Source organism: Sphaeramia orbicularis, chromosome 6, assembly GCF_902148855.1.
Source record: "Sphaeramia orbicularis chromosome 6, fSphaOr1.1, whole genome shotgun sequence".
NCBI lineage: Eukaryota > Metazoa > Chordata > Actinopteri > Kurtiformes > Apogonidae > Sphaeramia > Sphaeramia orbicularis.
This window is the reverse complement of record NC_043962.1, coordinates 54,429,510-54,451,908: the sequence shown is the minus strand read 5'-3', so window position 1 is coordinate 54,451,908 and position 22,399 is coordinate 54,429,510. Positions and strand designations below refer to the sequence as shown.

The 22,399-nt window shown below is 35.6% G+C and overlaps 1 protein-coding gene across 1 annotated transcript in view; it reads right to left on the bottom strand.

Annotated features, from left to right (window-relative positions):
* Window positions 1-22,399, bottom strand: part of mgat4c (mgat4 family member C) — a 403,556-nt gene that overhangs the window by 91,628 nt on the left and 289,529 nt on the right. The window contains exon 5 of the mRNA XM_030137383.1: window positions 7,184-7,251. The gene's annotated coding sequence lies outside the window, so the exon portion shown is untranslated. The remainder of the gene's footprint in view (window positions 1-7,183; window positions 7,252-22,399) is intronic.

Below are 22,399 nucleotides of genomic sequence, written 5' to 3'. Positions count from 1 at the left end.
TATATATATATATATATATATATATATATATATATATATATGTAAAACTATTGTCACTAAGAAAAAACATATATTTACATAAATGTGTAGTGTATGAGTAACTGTGCAAACTGTCAGAGATAGAATGTTATGTAACATGTACAAAACTGAGATACATAATATGTTAAATGTGCAAGACTGTCAGAAATGAACAGTATGAAATATGTGCAATTATTGAGTGTAAGGTGCATAAATAGAATAAGTTTAAACTTTTCTTTAGCTAATTCTTGTCTTACATTGTAAAAATCTAAATCTTACAGAGTGTATTTTTTTCATTTCTAGTCCAAATATCTCATCACATTTAAAATAAGACAGAATCACCTAAAGAGTAACTATTCAGTGAGATATAAGAACTGATTTTTAAACAATAGATCTGGAAAATCTTATTTCAAGAAATCTTACCAAGATCATTTTCATTACCAAGATTTCTTGAAATAAGATTTTCCAGATCTGTTGTCTAAAAATACATTCTTATATCTCACTGAATAGTTACTCTTTAGGTGATTATGTTTTATTTTAACCCTTTGATGCATGAATTATGAGAACCTTAGTCTTTTTTTTTTTTTCCTGAGTGTTTTTATTCCTCTTTAGGCATAAAAAAATGCAATTGATTTTTTTTTTTTAATGAACCTATTTTTTATGGAGTTACAAAAATGTCCACTCAGCTGGACACCATGCGTTTAAATTCTGAAGCAAAGAAACATGTATTGAAAATGCAATATCAGAAAGTGATGTACTGTGTGAAAACTATGAAATAAAAACAATTTTCATGCAGCTAATCTGATGTTTTCTCATATTTCAACATACTTTAATACTAGTTATTACCTACCTTATGGAAATGATATGCAAAAAAAACCCTTTTTGTTTAAGAAAACTGTTAATTACAGTCTAATAACGACTAGTAATTGATTTAAACTCAAACATGTTAGTGCAGATCAGGTTTATCAAGAGCAGCAAAGTTACAGTAATGGTCTGAATGTCAGTGTTTGGGATGATGCATAAGTGTCCACTGTGTTGGCTGATATGGAACTGAAACAACCAAAAGAGAACAGCTGTGGAAGAACTGTCCACTGGAGTGACCACTGTGCATGAAAGGGTTAAGTGTGATGAGATATTTGGACTAGAAATGAGTAAAATACACTTGGTAAGGTTTAGATTTTTGCAGTGTATAAGTGGGATAATCTACATTAAATTGTTTTTTATTCTAAAATGGACGACTTCAAGGTTATCGTGGACCCCTCCCCTTCGCGTTGGAATCCTGTCAGGGTGTCACAATAATGACCGACTCACTGCACATTATCCCTCACTTAGAACCCGCAGAAACCCTTGTGTCGACAAAACATCATAAGAAGACTTTGGGGATGAGTGTTTCCGCTGGAGTGGCTTACATACAGCTTGTTCTTGTAAGACGGACTCAACACAGAAGGATTACGGAGCATAAACATGGCCGATGAGGACAAATGCGTAACTCGGAGAGAGATGGCAGCTGTGGCGGGATTGTGAGCCAAGGTGACAGCAGAGAGTGAGAGGGGGAGTGTTGATGGGCTCGCCGGGTGGAAAGGACTGATGTGAGGCTAAGGTCGGGCAGATGGTGGCCGATAATGAGGGTGCGGAGGTGTGGGGAAGAAGGGGAGCCGTGCTGTTCTCAGGCCAGGACTCAGTGCCACAGGTTCAACGCCGAGTTCAGAACCAGAGAGAGAGACTGTGAGGACGACAGTGTGGGAGGTAGAAGGAAACCCTGCGAAGAAGCACAGCCCCATAGCTCTGTGTAGGGACGTAACGATTACCGGCATAACGATAAAACCGCCGTAAAATTCCAGACAGTTAGTATTACCGTTAAAATTCTAATTAGCATGATAACCGTGTTTGATTATCGCATTTTTAGGGGAAAAACGCTGACGTAAAGATCTGCTTTAATGTCAAATATTTGAGTATAGTTTTAATTTATTACAATTTTAATTTTCTATACCTAATATTTGGAACCAATATTCACTTTTAACCCTGTCACGCATGAATTATGAGAACCTTAGTCAATATTTTTTGTTCCTCTTTTGGCATGAAAAAAACAATGCAATTGATTTTTTTTTTTTTTTTTTTATGAACCAATTTTTCATGGAGTTACAAAAATGTCCACTCAGCTGGACACCATGTATTTAAGTTTTGAAGCAAAGAAACATTTATTTAAAAATCATCAGAAAGTGATATACTGTGTGAAAACTATGAAATAAAAACATTTTTAATGCCGCTACGAGGGCTGTTCAATAAGTTCATGGCCTCACCCAGAACAGAAAAACACAGACTGATAATTTATATTTTATTTTTCAATATAATCTCCATTTACAGCAATGCACTTGGTCCATCGATGTTCAAGCATCACTATCCCATCACGAAAGAATGTAACATCCTGTATTATAACAACCAGTATTTCTGGGTGAGGCCATGAACTTATTGAACAGCCCTCGTATTTGCTAAATTGCATTTTATCATACTCTAATATTAGTTATTACTCATTTCATGAAGATAATATCCTCCTGAGACCCAGGAAATGGACAGTTTTAGCTTTTTTACATTACAAAATTGTCTTGATTGGAAACTACATAATGCAACAGTTTTTTTCAGATACATTTTTAATTTTTTTTTTTTTATTGATTGATTTTTTTAATGGAATGTCCTTTGCAACGGACAGCATTTTTTAAGTTAAACTGTCAAACTTTTGCCCCCTACTGAGGACAAAATGCATTGCTGGGTTTCAGGAGGATATGCAAAAAAAAAAAACAACAAAACTTTTGTTTGTTAATCACAGTCTAATAACAATTAGCAACTAATTTACACTAAAACATGTTTGCATGTCAGGTTTATCAAGAACAGCAAAGTTACAGTAACTGTATAAATTGCAATGTTTGGGATGATGCATAAGCGTCCACTATGTTGGCTGATATGGAACTAAAACAACAAAACCCATGAATAAACAATAGAACAGCCATAGAATAGCTGTCCACTGCAGTGACCACTATGCATGAAAGGGTTAAAGTCTTGAAAAAAGTTCGTTAAGCATCAATGTGTTATTTATGCAATAAGTTATATAAATTTTTCAAATTGTATTTTATAAATTTTTATGTTGATATAGTAGGTGAAAGTGAAAAAATAATAGACAGATGAAATAAATGAAGTTGTGCTGAAAAAAAAAAAAAAAAAAAAAAAGATCCCAAACATGGGTATAGTAAACATTTGTTTATATAGTATATAAAGGCAAAATCAAAAGGACTGAAAAAACGGACAAAACAGGCTCAGACCACTAAGGGTTAATATTTGAATGTTTCTGCAACAGAAAGTGCAGTGTGCCAGTTATTTTATTTATTTATTTATTTTTTAAAATACAACTATGTTAAATTATTTCAGGTTGTGTATAAGTACTTTCTGAATATTTTGAGCACAATACCACGATAATAACGATAACCGTGATAATTTTGGTCACAATAACTGTGATATGAAATTTTCATATCGTTACATCCCTAGCTCTGTGCAGCCTTTGAACAAGCACACCCATCACCCATCACCCATCACCCATCACCCATCCACTCAGCACGTCTGCACACGGCACACACCACATAGGAGACATATTTTACCATTCACCATTTAGAAAAAACATCTCCATATCTCCTCTGGGTACACATCTTTCCCAGTGCCTTGACCTTTCCTTCATTAGTGAGTTGACATTAATGCTTAATTAATAGGAAACAAATGAGTCTATGCTAATAAAGCAGATAGAAGGGTAATAAGAGAGAGAGAAGGGCCACGTTTGGCTGATCTTGAGCCTGGCCAGAAGACGACATCTGATTCCCTTCACATTTACATCAGTACACACTGTAAAAAAAAATCTGTAATTTAACAGAATTTTCACTGTTTATTTTACAGATTTTTCCTGTATTTTTAAGATACAGGAAAATATCAGTGAAATGACAAAAACAGTGTGATTTTACATGTCAAATGTAAAATAACATGAAAAAACTGTAACTGAATAGCCAAAAAAATGCAATTTTTAAAAAAATAATTCTTTTCTGTTTTCACAGAAAAATACAGTTAAAATACATTTCCAAATGTATCATAATTTCACAAATATTTCTTTTGTATTTATGAGATTAAACTGTTAATTTAAATTTTAATACAGTAAAAAAAAAATAATAATAATAATAAAATGAGATAAAATTACTGACATTTAACCATAAAAGAAGTATTTGTTCGGTAAGTTTAACCAGACTTGTTTGTTAACTGACAAATATCTTGTGTAATTACGGCAGGTTTCACCACAAAAATGTTGAATAAATGTATTTTTGTGGATGTATGACATGTATAAGCACTGATAAACTGTCCAAATACAGTTTTTATCAGTGGATTGTACAACTGAGTCTCATTGAAAATTATGTATATCTATATTTATAGGTAATTTGATTGTTTTAATACATGTAAATATTCTTTATTAAACATTAAAAAGTCAAAAAATATGCAAAATCTCATGTAAAGTTAGGGCAAAAAACTGTATTTTAATTATGGAAAATTACTGTATTTTTATGAGATGGTTATTTTCCGTTATTTCACAGTATTTTTTCGGCACCCCTGCTGCCAGAATATTGCCATTTTTTTACGTTTTTTTTTTTTTTTTTTTTTTTTTGTACAGTGCATGATAGAGGTGACTGGTAATGATTTAACTCTTTGTAGACTATTGTTGTGAATTCACCTCAATATACTCAATGCTCTTTTTGAATGGACATATCATTAGCCTCATAGCATTATTGCCTAACTCTTACACAATATGGACAAAAGTATGTGGACATATTGAATCCAGGTGTTTCTTTTCTAACAGGGGTTTGGGATACAAAACAACAATGACAAATATCATAATATAGTTTTATATTGGGATAAATATCATTGCATTGATTCATTTGGTTTAAATTGTCTTTGCTTCCAAAATGCCTCAAAGATGGTTTGACTTAATTTCTCTCAGCCCTATTTTTTTTTTTTTTTTTTTTTTTAAATCCATGACTTATTTTAAATGTTCTTCCTCTAAATTTCTAAAATATTTTTCCTGCTCTGACTGTACATAATAATTTTCTTCCACGTCTAAACATCTACTGTCATCACATCTCACTGAGGAGGAAAAATCTACCATTAAACTTTCTAAACTATATGGACATAAATATTGAGACACATCATGTCTACAGCTGTAAGATGTCCTGTTCATGAGGATTAAACACCAATATTAATAATCAATATGATATTGACCCCATCATATAAAACTAAATTCTGACATTAGTCATTGTTGTTTTGTATCCCAGACCCCTGTTAGAAAAGAAACACCTGGATTCAACATGTCCACAAACTTTTGTCCATTTATGTATGAGTTAGACAGTTATACTATGAAGCTAATGACATGTTTCGTGTTTATCTATTATCCTATCCTATTATCCTGTTCATGGTTCAGTTTCAACATCCTGTTTCTATAACAGTGTTAATAATTACATGACATTGTACTCATTTTTGATCATTTTTGTTTTGTTTGGATTGTTGACTGAAGGAACTGATCAATAGCACCATCAATAAAATGATATGATTACCCGAGATTGGAAAATTTGTTCAGTTACTATCAGGACAATTACGCCTAATGTCACTAATTTGCATCATAGTTATTGTAGGTGCTATTTTCAAATTAACAATCATCACCTAATTTAGATCTGCATCACAGAAACAACACAAATAATGATTTTTTTTTCTGTAACTGTAAATAAATTAAGGCAGTAAAGAGTTAAAACCACAACGCAATACATTCATATGTTGTAAGATAAAGCTGTACAAAATGCAGTGTTGGGCAAATTACTTTTAAAAAGTAATTAGTTATAGTTACTAGTTCATTCGTTCATTCATTTTCTGAACCTGCTTTATCCTCACTAGGGTCACGGGGGTCGCTTGGAGCCTATCCCAGCTACATAGGGGCGAAGGCGGGGCACACCCTGGACAAGTTGCCAGTTCATTGCAGGGCTAGTTACTAGTTACTTTCCCAAAAAAGTAACTGAATTAGTAACAGAATTACTCCTTCATAAATGTAATTAGTTACCAGGGAAAGTAATTATTACGTTACTTTTTTGAAAAACCTTCAAATGTGTTAAAGGAAAGTGATTTTTGAGCGTGTTTCATGGGCCTGTTTTACAGAGAACAGCAGACAGGTACTGAAGACCATAACTGTGGTGAGGCTGGGGTCCACCAGAGCCCAGCTGGGGTCCACCAGAGCCCAGCTGGGGTCCACCAGAGCCCGGCTTTTCCACCACATGAGTGCATATTTGCATTTAAAGGTAGAAGATGCTCCTCCAGTTAATCCCACATCCCCACTTTTTTCAGTGGCTCCTCCCTGATGCAGCTGTAAATGTCTTCAGTCCAGTCAGTCGGACTCACTGATAACTCCTCCCCTAAATTAGCTGCGCACATAGATGCGTTCAAGTGCATGGGGTGTGCTGCGGACAACTCAAACTTGGACATGGCATTAGTGGTTCACCTGAAGGCAGCGTGGACAACTCAGACTCATGGACACACAGGTGAAGCATGAAGGCAGTGTGGGTAATCTGAGTAGAAGAACGAACGGCTCACAACAAATCGGTTCTTATCGTTCACTGAAAAGAGCCGTTCAAAAGACTCGACTCGTCCACAAACATCACACCTCCAGTGCCTGGCTGAGCAAGCCAGGATGGATAACAGCTGTTAGACATCAGTGCAAAGTAACACGCCACATTTCACTGCCGGTAACGGTAACGGTAACGGCGTTGTAACGTTTCAAATAGTAATTCATTAGATTACCCGTTACTGGAAAATAATCACGCCGTTATTCCCAACAGTGGCAAAATATCAGTAAAGCACTAATATTAACCAAAAATAAAGGCTGACATATGGGACAAGTGGATATATAATCTAAAATCAAGGGAAATTGCAAAAACATTCTCAAAATTAACAGTACAAATGTGAAAATAACAAAAAAAGAAAAAAAAAAACTGTCAATGCAAACAATTCCCACCAAAAAAAGTCATGAAACAAATCATCTACTATGAAAAAATGACTAAATAACTTTAAGAAGACAAGAATGAGAGAAACTAATCTTTACCTTATGTCAGTGGTTCATCCAAACTTCTCCAACAGAGCTAAACACCTCCAGACACCGGCGCCACAACACTGAAAAAGAAACACAAACCACTGCTTGAACCAACAACGCAACAGGTGACATACACCCACAAACTGCAGAGCTGACATGGAGGATTTTTTTCCCCAGAAAGGATCACATGATGATTCAGGGAAAGATGAGAAGGAAACGGACATGTGCATTCTGTTCTGCAGAGCTGGCATTTACTGTAGGGCAGGGTCAGCAGGGTTTACCAAAGGCTCCACATGACAGACGAGTCTAGGGCTGACCGAGAAAACAATGTTTGAGCTGCATTAACATGTTTACATTATAGCACTAATACTTCAAAGTCAGAGTCAGCTTTATTTGTCAGTTTTGCCAAATGTACAGCACACACAGAAAACAGAAACGACAAAACTCTGAGGCCCATGGTGCCTTATTTTTATAGAAATATAGAAAAAAAAGAAAACAGAATACAACTAGAAACAGCAGGGGTTGGAGAAAATAAATAAAACAGCAAAGAGACAGATGAATTATTGAGTTTATTTAACAATTCTTAAAAATTCAGATTGTAATTTAATGTAAATCTGTTTCTAATATACATATTTACATTTACACTTGACCTAATATATTCCTCACTTCTACCAAATGGATAAAAACTGTAATTTTTGGTGTTTCTTGGTTTTTTTTTTGTTTGTTTGTTTTTTTTAAATTAATTAATAGTATTATTATTTTTGTAACTAGTGCTTGAACTTGAAAATTGCACATGAACACCCCCTTATGTCATATTTTCGACTGAAGAACTGGAAAAAAATTTGATCCATGAGCTGCCGAAGTGATAAAAACCTTGGAATTTTTCAACATGGTGGAGAGTAATGACGGATTCATTAATGACATGCTGATGATGAATATAAACAGTGCTTTTATTAACATTCTGCTGCTGTTAGCTGATGATTATAGACATTTATAGCATAAACAATTTGCCAAAAAAAAAAAAACTAAAGAAAAGCTGTAGCAGATGAATTAACGCGTCCAAAACTGTTTTACCCAAGTATTAGGTCTCGATAAACTGTGTGTCAGCCATTTTTCATTTCACAACAACATCAAAAGCACTTGAACACAACACACTTGTAATTTCAAATTCACAAGTGGAAAGGATCATCTTTCTGATAGCACCTGAAGGCAGCATAGGGTACAAGTTCGTGCTGATCCTGGTGTCATACAAAAACACTTTGATTCCAGAGGTGATTTCTCATAGACTGCAAGGGAAGCCCGGCTTCCCCTAAAATTATGAAAATTAAATGGTTAAATCTGTTCAGTTGTGTTGACATTTCACTGACTATAAATGTGTTAGAACACGTTCATCTCACAGACGAATTCGTTCAGAATCAGCTTTATTACAAATCAACAGACTGGATGTTGTTCACTTCTCCTCCATTCCCGTGTCTGTGTTTTCTCCTCCATCTCTGCTCAGTGCATTTGTCCGTAGACGCTCATGTCCATGCACTTCAATGGGACTGAGTGGAACTGGTTTTTCATTGCCTCAAAACTGGACGGTAATTGGATAAATGCCATGATGTTGTCTCGCCCCCAGATGCTCGGCGTCTCTGGGGGTGAATGGAGCTGTGGGTGGAGCTCGGCCGGGCTGGACACTGAGCTTCCACGTGCTGATTGGAGGATCAGTCCAAAGGCTGAATCCCGTTTGATTGACAGCTGTTTTCAGATCTGCTCCTTCACTGACACAGTTCAGTTTAATACCGTCACATTCTGCTGTGAAATCACAGAAACCAAATTAACTGTTCATTTGTTGCACTGTAAATAAAACACACTCATTGTACTTATTTGTTTCTATTTAACATAATTTCAACGTTTTCTTGGTTACTTGGTACGATAAGGTCACTGAGCATTTTCTTAAAAAGGAACGGAGGGACGAATTTATGTTTAAATAACTTGACTTTGTTTTTTGATGTAAGCCGACAATGAGCTTCCCCTGTCTGAAAGACGAGCAGCTGCCACTGTCTGATTCAGGAAAATTGTAATTGAATTTTTTTTTTTTAGAATTGATTCGAGTTGATTAATTGTTTCAGCTTTAATGCACATATTGAAAATGTGAATAAAAGTAGTTATACTGAAACAGAACTAGCACAGTGAAATCCAGAATATACAAAGTCTGAGGTGTTTTGACATTGTTGCATCTTTTACAAATGTGAAAAAAAAAAAAAAAAAGTTTCAAGTTTTGCTCCAGACCAAAATCTGATTTTAAACTTAAATAAATAATAATTTGATATTTTTAATAACAAATATCCATAGAAAGTCATATGAAAATTCTTGTAACATCTTTGGTTGTATTGCAAATCTTTACGATAATAGTGTCTGTCTGTCTGTCTGTCTGTCTGTCCATCTATCTATCCGTTGCTTAGCAGTTGCCAGGGGGAGGGACAGGAGGTAGCCATGCCACAGTTACTCAGTTGCATAGCAACACAAAACATCACATTGTAATATTTTCTGACATCAAAGAATTCACCTTTCATCACTCATTTTACAAGAAGTTGAATCAAGGAATGACAGAAGAACTTTGCCTTCTTTTACACCTTATCCATTTGAATAAAAACATAAAGAATCAGACAACAGTTTGATACTAATTACAAAAGTTATAATTATATATGAAACATAATCAACTGAACAAAATATCAAAATCCCCCGTGACCCTAGTGAGGATGAAGCAGGCTCAGGAAATGAATAAATGAAAATATCAAAATCTACTGCATTTTGTTCCAATTAGGGAAAAGTCTTTGGGGATAAACTTGAGGGGGGGGGGGGTAACAATTCAGGATATTATTAATATCTTGGTGTATTCAAGTTCCTATAGCGAAATGTTCCCACAACTAGAGGAGTGGATTTATCCACAGGAATATAAGCCAGTGTTTTAGTGTAGATAGTATTGTAAACAATAGAATTCTCAGAAACATTTTCTTTGATATTTCCTGCTTTCAAGGCTGTATACATACATATATATATATATATATATATATATATATATATATATATATATATATATATATATGTATCTTCTAATTGGATTTTTTTTTTGTACACAAAGCAATATCTGACAAATATAATGTTTCCAGGAAATCTAGTTGAATGGTAGCAGGAAGTTGTCTTACACAATGTACACCACCGCTTCTATGAATGAACTATAATGAACCATTATTACTTCTATTCCACTATTAAGAGATAAAAGAAAAGAAAAGAAAAAAAGAAAACACAGAAAAAGAGAAAAAAACACAGGAGGACTTCTGGATTCACAAACAAAATAAATTAATACAAGTAATTAACCCTTTGATGCAGGAATTATGAAGACCTTGGTCAAGATTTTTTTCCTGAGTGTTTTTATTCCTCTTTAGGCATGAAAAAAAAAAAAAAAAAAAACATGATTGAAAGTTTTTAATGACCCTATTTTTTAATGGAGTTATAAAATTGTCCACTCAGTTGGACACCATGCGTTTAATTTTTGAAGCAAAGAAACATGTATTTAAAACGCAATATCAGAAAGTGATACACTGTGTGAAAACTATTAAAAAAAAAAAAATAATGCAGCTAATCTGATGTTTTCTCACCTTTTATCATACTCTAATACTACTTATTACTCACTTCATGGAGAAAATATGCAAAAAAATATATATTGTTTAAGAAAACTGTTAATTACAGTCTAATAACAAGTAGCAATTGATTTCTGCTCAAACATGTTAGTGCAGATCAGGTTTGTCAAGAACAGCAAAGTTACAGTACTGGTCTGAATGTTAGAGTATTATGGGATGGTGCATAAGTGTCCACTGTGTTGGCTGATATGGAACTGAAACAACCAAACCCATGAATATACAAGAGAACAGCTGGAGAAGAACTGTCTACTGTAGCGACCACTGTGCATGAAAGGGTTAAAACAAACTAGTGGACGGGGGGGCGGGGCATGTAGGCACTCACTAAAAGCCAGTATTGTGTGAAGGGGGCAGAACATGTTTCCACTTCAGTAAAATGAGGCGTCTGGCCAATAGAGCTGTGAAGGCCAATACCTGGTGCAAACAGGGGTGTGCATGGCTCAGGACTAAGGTCCATATCCAGCACTATCAAAAGTGTGTCCAACATTTGGCACAAGGCTGTATTTTTGAGCTTGTCATGAGTAATCTGTCTTCATCTCTGCAGTGGAAGTGTGGACAGATGCTCAAACACGTTTTCAGCTGTGATTTTATTTCCTACACAGGCGCAAAAACGCATCACAGAAACTCCTGCAGATTAAAGTGAACCCACTGAAGTCACCATCTACACAACACATCCTGTTATCATTCTACCACTTCATAAAGACAAGCGGATGAAGCTGACAGGTAAAGTTATGATCTTAATAGAATGACAAAAATACGTCTGGGGCTCGCTAACATTAGCTCCCTCTGTATTTGATAAGACCAGATGAGATTCCCCTCGTATAGAATCAGGCTTTTATACAGGGTTTCACATCTTCACCCTTCGTGTTTCATTTGTCAGTCCATTATCGGTGCTGTCCTATTCAGGGGAGGGTAAATAATGACTAATGTCAACATTCAACTGAGCATAAAATGAAGCACTATTGTCAACAGACCAGCAGCTTAAACAGTATTTAAGACACCTAAAAATGACTATGGATGGAAAACTGCACTCATCACTGTGTTTGAGTTAAATACACCCTGGTTGGTGCCTCATTATAGTAAAAAATCATTCACACTCTGCTGTTGTTGATGATTTATGTTACACTGTAAAAAAAAAAACAAAAAACGTAAAAAATGGTATTATTCTGGCAGCAGGGTGCCGAAAAAATACTGTTAAATAACGGAAAATAATATGGTAATTTTCCATAATTAAAATATAGTAAAATAATATTGCCCTAACTTTACATGAGATTTTGCTTTTTTTTTTTTTAAACTTTTTAATGTTTAATAAAGAATATTTACATGTACTAAAACAATCAAATCACCTATAAATATGGACAAACATTGTTATTAGTTGGTGTTTATCACATAATTTGATGTTAAAAACTTGTATATCAATCAATATTTGATGTAATAAAATTATATACCCCACATAAAAACATTTCATTCATTTTTCAAAACCTGTTAATTAACTGTAAATAAACTAGTTGTCTAGATTTACATTCCTACAATTAACCATTAATTTGAGTTGATATAAAGAATAAACATTAAGTTTGTAGGTTATTTCAAATTCATGTGGCTTTCCTGCATAACTTCTTTAAACAGACGTACAATTTTGACATTAAGTCACACAGGCCATAGAACTATAAGACATCAGCCACAGCGTAACTTAAGTAACACAGGATGTGCTTTTAATTTAGCAAGTTCAACATTTGGCATTGATTTGAACTTATCTATCATGGATGAACTGGAAACGCACTGATCAGCCAATGGCTTTCACTCATGGTGAACCAAAATACAAAAACAAACACAAAAAGGCCAGTAAACATTACCATACACATATTAACCCCAAATTTACACTAACAGCACAACCCTGCTGAGCCCCTACACAGAAAAAGAACACATAATCAACAACATGCCCAATACCCACAATGCAATGCGGCAAATATACCACAACCTTATCTTTACTTTTAAAAACTGTCATAATACACATAAACAACCATTTGTTTCCTCTGCCAAGGAGGTTGTGTTTATGCCGGCGTTGGTTTGTCTGTCTGTCTGTCCGTGTGCAAGATTACTGAAAAAGTTATGGACGGATTGCGATGAAAATTTCAAAGAGTGCAGACCTCCGCCGAGGCAGATCAGTGACATCCCCCACCCCCCCATCACCACCAAAATTTACTCATTTGTTCCTCGTGCCAGTATCAACATTTCCTGAAATTTTCATCCAAATCCGTACAATCTAAAGAGGGGCCAGCTGAGGTGGCTCGGGCATCTGTTTCAGATGCCTCCTGGACGCCTCCCTGGGGAGGTGTTCCGGGCATGTCCCACCAGCAGGAGACCTCAGGTAAGACCCAGGACACGTTGGAGAGACTATGTCTGTGGGCTGGCCTGGGAACGCCTCGGGGTCCCCCCAGAAGAGCTGGAGGAGGAGTCTGGGTAGAGGGAAGTCTGGGCATCCCTGCTTAGACTGTTACCCCCGTGACCCGGCCCCGGATAAAGCGGAAGATAATGGATGGATGGATGGTTAAAGTGAAAACAATAATAGGCAGATGATATAGATGAAGTTGTGCTGAAAAAAAAAACAGATCCCAAACATGGGTATAGTAAACATTTGTTTCTATAGTATATAAAGGCAAAATCAAAAGGACTGAAAAACGGACAAAATAGGCTCAGACCACTAAGGGTTAATATTTGAATGTTTCTGCAACAGAAGGGACATTGTGCCTGTTATTTTATTTATTTATTTATTTTTTTGAATACAACTTGGTTAAATTATTTCAGTGTGTGTATAAGTACTTTTGGAACATTTTGAGCACAATTTCAATAATACCGCGACAATAATGATAACCGTGATAATTTTGGCCACAGTAACCATGATATGAAATTTTCATATTGTTACATCCCTACTGGACAACAATCCAACCCCAGTGGATTTAATTTTTAAATATATCCTCTCAAGACCCAGTAATTAAACATTTTCACCATTTTACATTAAATAATTGCCTTAATTGGAAACAGTATGATACAACAGTTTTTTCAGATACTTTTTAATTTTTTTTGTTTTAATATAATGTCCTCTTCAGTGGACATTTAAAAATAAATTATTTTAAAGTAAAGCTGTGAAACTCTTGTCCACTACAGAGGACAAACATGTATTGCTGGGTCTCAGGAGGATTTTGTTCCTTGTCAGAAGGCAAAGATGACTCAAAGTACGTCATGACAATTTGTTAGCGTTAGCAAAACAAGTTGAAACTCTGCGTTTTTACATTATAGCGGACAGGGGGAGAAGGATTCTTTTCCCCTCCGGCTGTGACGTCATTGTCGACTGTATCTACATAGAACCTATATTTACACTGGCAAAAGAAGCAAAACAACAATAGAAGTCTCTGGGCTTAAAAATTATGCAACAGTTTGTATTTGATGTGAAATGGTCACATAGAATAAGCAACAATACATTGAGTCCATTTGATATACAGGGTAAAAATAAACAGATTTGTGCTTTAGAAAGTAAGAACAGCATCAAAAACACAGATGGAGATTAAAAAAAAAAAAAAACAGACAGAAAGAAGAGTCTTAAGATACCAGAGTAATGGTTTGAGCTGGCTGCAATGTCTTTTCTTTTAAATAAAAATAATCAAAATATCAGAGGTGCAGTTTGTTCCGCTGTTATCAGATAATCAGTGCCATCTAAAGCCCCTCGGCGAGTCGGTCTAAAAATGTACACAGAAGAAAAAAGCCAGTCAGAAAATCAAATAAAGTAATGAAAGGATGTGTCCTAATCCGGCTTAGATGTTATAATTTGTGTTGGCAGTAAAATGTGTGCCTTAGCAGTTTCACATTAACACTCAGATAGGATTCCCCAATGGGGTTGACAGCGCTAATTCTAAAATATATATATATGTATATGAGCATGGTCAGTTCTTCTTACAAACATTCCGATTGGACTTCATACTGGTGAAACGAGCAATTTGTGCTTTATTAAGTCCCCTCCTCCCAACCCGCTTTCTGCCTCATTTGGCCGTGATGACAGTTGACAAGCCCCGCTGATTTTTTCATTAACGGCTCATACCGGCACCAAAGCGATGGTGGTACACAGGAAATGAGCGCTCATATCAATATTCTGGATGACATCTCACACACAATGCATCTCAAGTAGACGCCGACTCCCAGTCCCGAGGGTCGTGCTACTGATCGGGCCGCATTAGCATTATCGACCGACGAGCCCAATCAGCCTCTACTTAACTTCATCTCTTAAACATCAAAAATCTCTAAATTGCACGATGCTGCGAGTTGCCAGCGACGATGATAACGTTGGATGTTTTCATCAGCTGAGGCGTTTCATCATCTCTTCTGCGAGAACCAGAGCAAACATGTAACGATGAGGACTGTCAGCTCTGCACACTGTAAAAAAAAATCTGCAATTTAACAGAATTTTCACTCTTTATTTTACAGATTTTTCCTGTATTTTTAAGATACAGGAAAATATCAATGAAATGACAAAACTAGACTGTGATTTTACATGTCAAATATAAAATAACAAAAAAACTGTAACTGTGAATAACCAAAAAAATGTCCATTTTTTTAAAGAATTTTTTTTCTTTTTTCACAGAAAAATACAGTTAAAATACATTTGCAAATGCATCATAATTTCACAAATATTTCTTTTCTATTTATGAGATTAAACTGTTAATTTAAAGTTTAATACTGTAAAAAAAAAAAAAATAATAATACGAGAAAAAATTACTGACAATTAACTGTAAAAGAAGTATTTGTTCTGTCAGTTTAACCAGACTTGTTTGTTAATTGACAATTATCTTGTGTAATTACAGGAGGTTTCACAACAAAAATGTTGAATAAATGTATTTTTGTGAATGTATAACATGTATAAGCACTGATAAACTGTCCAAATACAGTGTGTATGTATATATATATATATATATATATATATATATATATATATATATATATATATATATATATATATATATATATATGTATATATACTATTTATTTATTTATAGGTAATTTGATTGTTTTAATACATGTAAATATTTTTTAATTTAAATTTAAATTTTATATTCTCTTTCGAAACTCTGCACTGCAATTCTTACTTTAATGTGTGCGTTTTTATTTAATTAATTAATTTATTTATTTATTTTTTGACTTTATGTCTTGTTTTCTTACTGGCTGTTTTTAATCACCTTTTACATATTTCTTTTATTTCTTTTTCCTGTCGTTGTATTTCAATGTCCTGTGTGAAGCACCTTGAATTGCCTTGTTGCTGAAATGTGCTATACAAATAAACTTGCCTTGCCTTTATTAAACATTAAAAAGTCAAAAAATATGCAAAATCTCATGTAAAGTTAGGGCAAAAAACTGTATACTAATTATGGAAAATTACTGTATTTTTATGAGATGGTTATTTTTCATTATTTTACAGTATTTTTTTGGCACCCCTGCTGCCGGAATATTACCGTTCTTTTACGAGTTTTTTTTTTTTTTTTTTTTTTTTTTTTTTTTTTACAGTGTGCTTGATTTGGTTTTCCTTTAGGTTAGTGTGAGGGAACGTTAACAGGACTGTTGATCTTCATTTATGACACAGTATCTGATATACAGGCATGCTCCTGGGGCTCCCGAGTCAATACCAGTATCAGTTTAAAACCTTTCATGACGGCAGGTAGAACACTTCACTGGCCACCTCATTTTCTTCTTTATCTTGGACGCTGGAAGGAGGAAATAAAGCGCAAGCGAAAGCCTCGGCTCCATATGGAATAAAATCTATTCTCTATTATTGCACTGCCTTTGCTTGAGGGCCGTCGAGCTAAAGGTAATGGCATTGCCTGTGATAAATTTATAGCCAGGCTGCCCCATGTTCCATGAGGGATATAACGGGTTGGGAATTGTCCAGATTGTTGGAGTCACAACTAAAATGACAAATGACCCTCTGGTGACGAATCAAAACCGTCATTTACAATGTCATTCGAATGACTAAGTGCGCTCTAATGGCTGTCGATGCATTCTATATTTACACAATGCTGCATGAATAGGCCGGCTGAGAGTGGGCTGTCAAAGCAGCAGAAGGATTGGAAAAGGATGGAAACACAAGATGATGTGCATTTGATTCGGGTGAGGTCGTGGTAACCTCATACGGTAGCGTCAGAATTAGGGATGCACCGATACCAGTATCTGATTTTGGGTCCGATACTCAGCGTGTATACTTGTACTTGTAAAAGTACTCTGATACAACCGCACCGATACCACTTACGACAGCGTGACATTCACAGTTCAGTGCAGCAGGTACACGGCGGAGGAGGAGTAATGTCAGCAGTGTGGAGATTTAACTAAATAAATGACGGTGACTTAGTGTTACCTCTGTCATCTCCATATTTACTATTATGTGACTTTCTTCTTCTCAAAAACCTTTACTTTTCTTCGTGGTATTTGTCCAGTATGGTTAATTAAGAGCAGCGCCCCCTGGTGGATTGACTGAGAAACGCTCATTCCAACACATTAAATGTCAGTAGCAGCACTTTGTTCCAGTCAGACATTTTCAAAAGGAATTAAGAACTGTTCTAGTATTATTAAGTACTCATATCGATACTCAATATCGATAAGTTTTCAAATGTAAATAAGTAAGTGAGTAAATTTTATTTATAGAGCACTTTTCACAGACAGAGTCACAAAGTGCTTTACCAATTCAAATCAGAATCCAATCAAGTTTACAGAGACCCAACAGAATCCTTCAGGAGCAAACACCTGTGATTGGTGACAGTGGCGAGGAAAAACTTCCCTTTAACGGGCGGTAAGTACTTGTACTTGTGCTCGGTCTGGAAAAAAGTGGTGCACCCCTTGTCGGAATGGCTCCGGCACAGACCTTAGAGGTGGGAAACTAACATGAAGACAACACTAACCAGTTGTCATGGTTTTAAAAGTTTAATTTGTTTTTTTTATTATTTAATTTTTCATCTTTGCATAAAAAGCTTTATTTCTATTTTCTTAAACTGATGAATTGAAGTTCTTCACATATTATAATGACGTTATCGTAGCTGAGGTTGGATTAAAGATCGAATGGTATCAAATTTTAGTAACAAAGCTGTTGTTTATTAAAAGTATGGGGTACGGCTGGTGTCAAAATATTCATGTGCATAAAATAGAAATGCATCCTACTATATAATACATGTTCTGTGTCCCATCGATGTTGCAGCACAGGAGGGCGTTTGTACAGGTTTTCCTCAGCCTTCACAGGCCCGATCGCCGCCAAACTCACCAAATGAATTCACATCATGAACTCACATTACCTGACTATCTACTAGGCACAATTTTATGTCTGTTTTCAAATGTTGTGAGGTATGCTGGGAGATTTTAGCATCTCTCTACTTTGAATTCTTCATCCCTGCCGCCATACTCCATTTTCAGAAGTGGTTCTGCTGCCGTTCATGACATTTCTACTGCTAGCAGAGGATGCTACAGTGTGAAGGCTGCAGTTCACTACAGCTGGATGAATTTAATCATGTTGCACAGACCAAACACATACATGCTCTTCCCTTCATGCCTCACATATTGGCTCAAATTATTACCTGCACAATGCAGGATTAAATGGTAGTTTACAAATGGATAGTGGTGGCAGACAAGTTCTACTTATCATGCTATGGTAGAATGGCACCACGGGTACAATACCACTAGTGCATATTAATTCATAGTTATCCAAAAAGTAAATAGCTGTAAACTTTTGAATGACATCAATCATGCATAAAATATATTGTGTGTATTTTATCAGAATACGAATGAATAAATTTTAACAAGAATTACAAACATGAAACATAACTTTGTGATTGTTCTTTCTCCATCCTGAATACAAATTCACCAACGTGACTGTACTGTCAAAAATCCGTCCCCACTTCACAGACATTATTTCTGGAGCAGAGGATCCATGGATTCACAGACTGACCATGAGTCCAGGTTCCTTCTCCATGGTCACAGCAGTGGACTAATGGTTGGATTGGACCTGGTTTCATTCTCTGACTTTGTCGGCCATCTTACACAGTGATCTTGCTCGATCTTGCAGCGAATGAACTTTTAATATAAAGGAACAGAAAAATATCGACCACTGCCATCAGTGAAATACCAGCTGACTGATGTTAGGGGTGTTACGGTGGTAGAGTGATTAGCTCTTCCACCTTATGGACTCCATTTTGTGTGAGATTGCCTTCACTTTTATATCTTTATATCTACAAGATAGTGCCACGTGAGCGGCCGCAAGTTGCAGCAGCTTTAATTTCATAATGTTCGCGTCCTTTTTATCGTGTTACATGCAGATTTTTGTATAAAGAATAATTCAAAAAATATAAAAATGTGTTTTACCTGAAAAAATAGTTTCTCTTTTATCTCAGTAAATATTTTTTTTTTTTAAATAGACCCAAAGTGCTTCTAAACTTGCTTCATAACATTAGTCTACATCTGGTTTGAATGTTTAGCCCCTCTGTCCTGTTTTTAGGACCAGTTTCATAGAAGCACCCTGATATAAACAGCAACAATTCCAGTCACATCTACAAACAATCTGTCAGGTCAGTCTTCAACACATTTGGATCCAACTGACTAACTTCTACCAACTGAACATGGAACAAACATCCAACTGTGTGATGATCCTGGCATCATGTGCGTCACAATAAGCGTCCATGTGAAACACAACAGTATAACTAATGTCTAGAGGCAGTGAAATTAACGAAAACAAAGCTTCAATTACATTTTTTTAAAAAATAATTTCTTTTTTAAAATCAATCTTAAAATTGAGTTGATTAATTGTTCCATGCATCCATATTAGTATTTTATATTATGAAGCACCTTGTAACTGGTTTTAACCATAGAAATAGGAACAATTTACTGTATTTTCTGGTCCATAAGATGCTACTTTTTTCCACACGCTGTGAACCCGCGGCTCTAAAATGATGCAGCTAATTGATGTTTTCTGGGCTAACAATTGATCCGGGTGACAAAAAAGGAAATAGAGCTGCTGCGCGTAAGCTTCGCATCAATGAAGCGATGGTGAGGCAGTGGAGACGGGGTGAGTGTGGCTTATCCGGAAAGTACAGTATTATGAATAATGATTAAGAAATAGGCCATTCCATTTAGTCAGGTTATATAAGTATGTATTCACATTCATAGTTCATACATATTCATACATTGTATGTATATGTTTGAACTATGTATTCCTTACATGTCCAGAATATGGGCCACATGTGTGAGGTGACTGGTTCAGTACGTGAGATTTCGGTCACAGCTCCGACGAAGCGTCGTCTCCGCTCACTGCACACCCTGACTCTTGTTTTAGTCGTCCAGATCCATTTTTTATACATTAGTTCTCTCCTTCTCACAAATCCAGAAGGGTAGACTGTTCCGTGCCAATCAATCAATACTCACAGCTGAGGCAACTTGGCAGCGTTTCAGGAGGATCTGAGCTAATAGGGCACTAAAACAGCACCACATTTCCATCTTTTATAGGACATAAGACCGTCTATTAAAGCAGGACATGGCTCCTCCAGGACCTAACTTTTGTCATCACGTACTAAATAATAATTGGTTTACCAAAGGTTAATTGCTCAATAGATACCAGACCATTGGAATTTAATTGCGCTGTTAAATGCCTCAGTTGTAGCCCATGCTTTTGTAATAGCTCATTTGACTTGGAATGAATGGAAAACTGTGGGGTTCCCAGATGACTACTAAAAGTTGGTAACTGTTGCAAAGTGTCTGCTCAGTTTTGACAGATTTGACTCGCTGGTGGATTTTCTAAACAGTAATTTAAGTTTCTTGGGATGTAAACTCTCGAAGCACTATCTGTTTTATTTTCGAAGCACTTTCCGTGGTGTTTGTTTTGGAGCCTTGGAGCTTTCCATCCAGTCGTTGTTGGTGAAATATACAGCAGTCAGCAGGATCAGCTGCACATGGGAGCGGCCTCCCTCTCCCTCAGCAGATAATGGGAACATTAAAACCACAATCTGGGATTTTGTGAGGACGTCGGTTACGCATATTAATTCTTATATTCCTCAACAGTATGGGATGTAGATGGAGGATAATTTGTATTATTGTTTTTTCCGTACAAACTTTCTTAACCCAAAAAGAACCAGTGCTGTTTTTGTGGCAGTTCCCAAATGAATTTTTCATAATAATAATAATAATAATAATAATAATAATAATAATAATAATAATATTTTTTGTTAATTTTTGTTAATTGACAAATGTCTTGTGTAATTACAGGAGGTTTCACAACAAAAATGTTGAATAAATGTATTTTTGTGAATGTATAACATGTATAAGCACTGATAAACTGTCCAAATACACTTTTTATCAGTGGATTGTACAGATGAGTCTCATTGAAAATTATTTACATATACATATAAGTAATTTGATTGTTTTAATACATGTAAATATTCTTTATTAAACATTTAAAAGTAAAAAAAAAAAAAAAGCAAAATCTCATGTAAAGTTAGGGCAAAAAACTGTATTTTAATTATGGAAAATTACTGTATTTTTATGACATGGTTATTTTCTGTTATTTTCCAAAATTTTTTCGGCACCCCTGCTGCCGGAATATTACTGTTTTTTTTTTTTTTTGCAGTGCAGTGTGTCCATCCACTGTCATTGATCCAACTCCATGGGTTTTACTGGTGAATCAATGTTGTAGAAGATGACAGTGTTTTCATGGTAACTACAGCGCCTCTGAACGTCCAAATGGGTCATATCTGATGACCATGAAAAGATGAAGAACTGCACTTTACACCAATTATTTACATGTATTGATAGGATGAATGGATCCACAGGTATTCAACAGTTTAGATCAGTAGATGCTTTTGGTCTCCAGCGGCTGGGTCTTTAAGGTTTAATACAAATCTGTCAGCGAAACATTCTCCAAGTTTGTAAACAAGACAAAAATAAATCATCTTACCATGAGTTTAATGAAAGATAAAGACCTTCTCCTTTTACTGACTGTGATTCACGCATCAATACGTCATTGATTCACTTCAACGGTGACAAATTTCCTCCTTCGTGCCATTATCCTTCTGCTTGTTGTTGTCAGACCAAGCACGAGGTGTTTAACATTGAACCGCACACGCCAAAAGATAAAAAGGTAGCAGAGATAGACGTACGTTTTTAGGGAGTATTTGCTATTGAAAAATCTGTTTTCAACTGCTGGAGCACTGCCAGGGGAACAATTTCAAGGCACATCCTGTCAAGAACACAACCTAATGGAGGCTTTTATAAATTATGAGGACAACATCCATTCGTGCTATCAGCTCATTTCAAAGTGAAGGCTGGTGAGGCTGAGCAGTATCAAATGAACCTGGAGCTGCCGTCTCACTGCTGTTTATCAAACATCCCCTGGCAGCTCTGCAGGAAAAGCAGACGATCAAGTCAACTAAAACATAATTACGTTGTTTATGTACTTCCTCTGCCCTGCCTCCAAGGGCATATGTGACCCAATTATGACAACTGACTCTGTTGTGTTTTTGTATTTGTTACTACA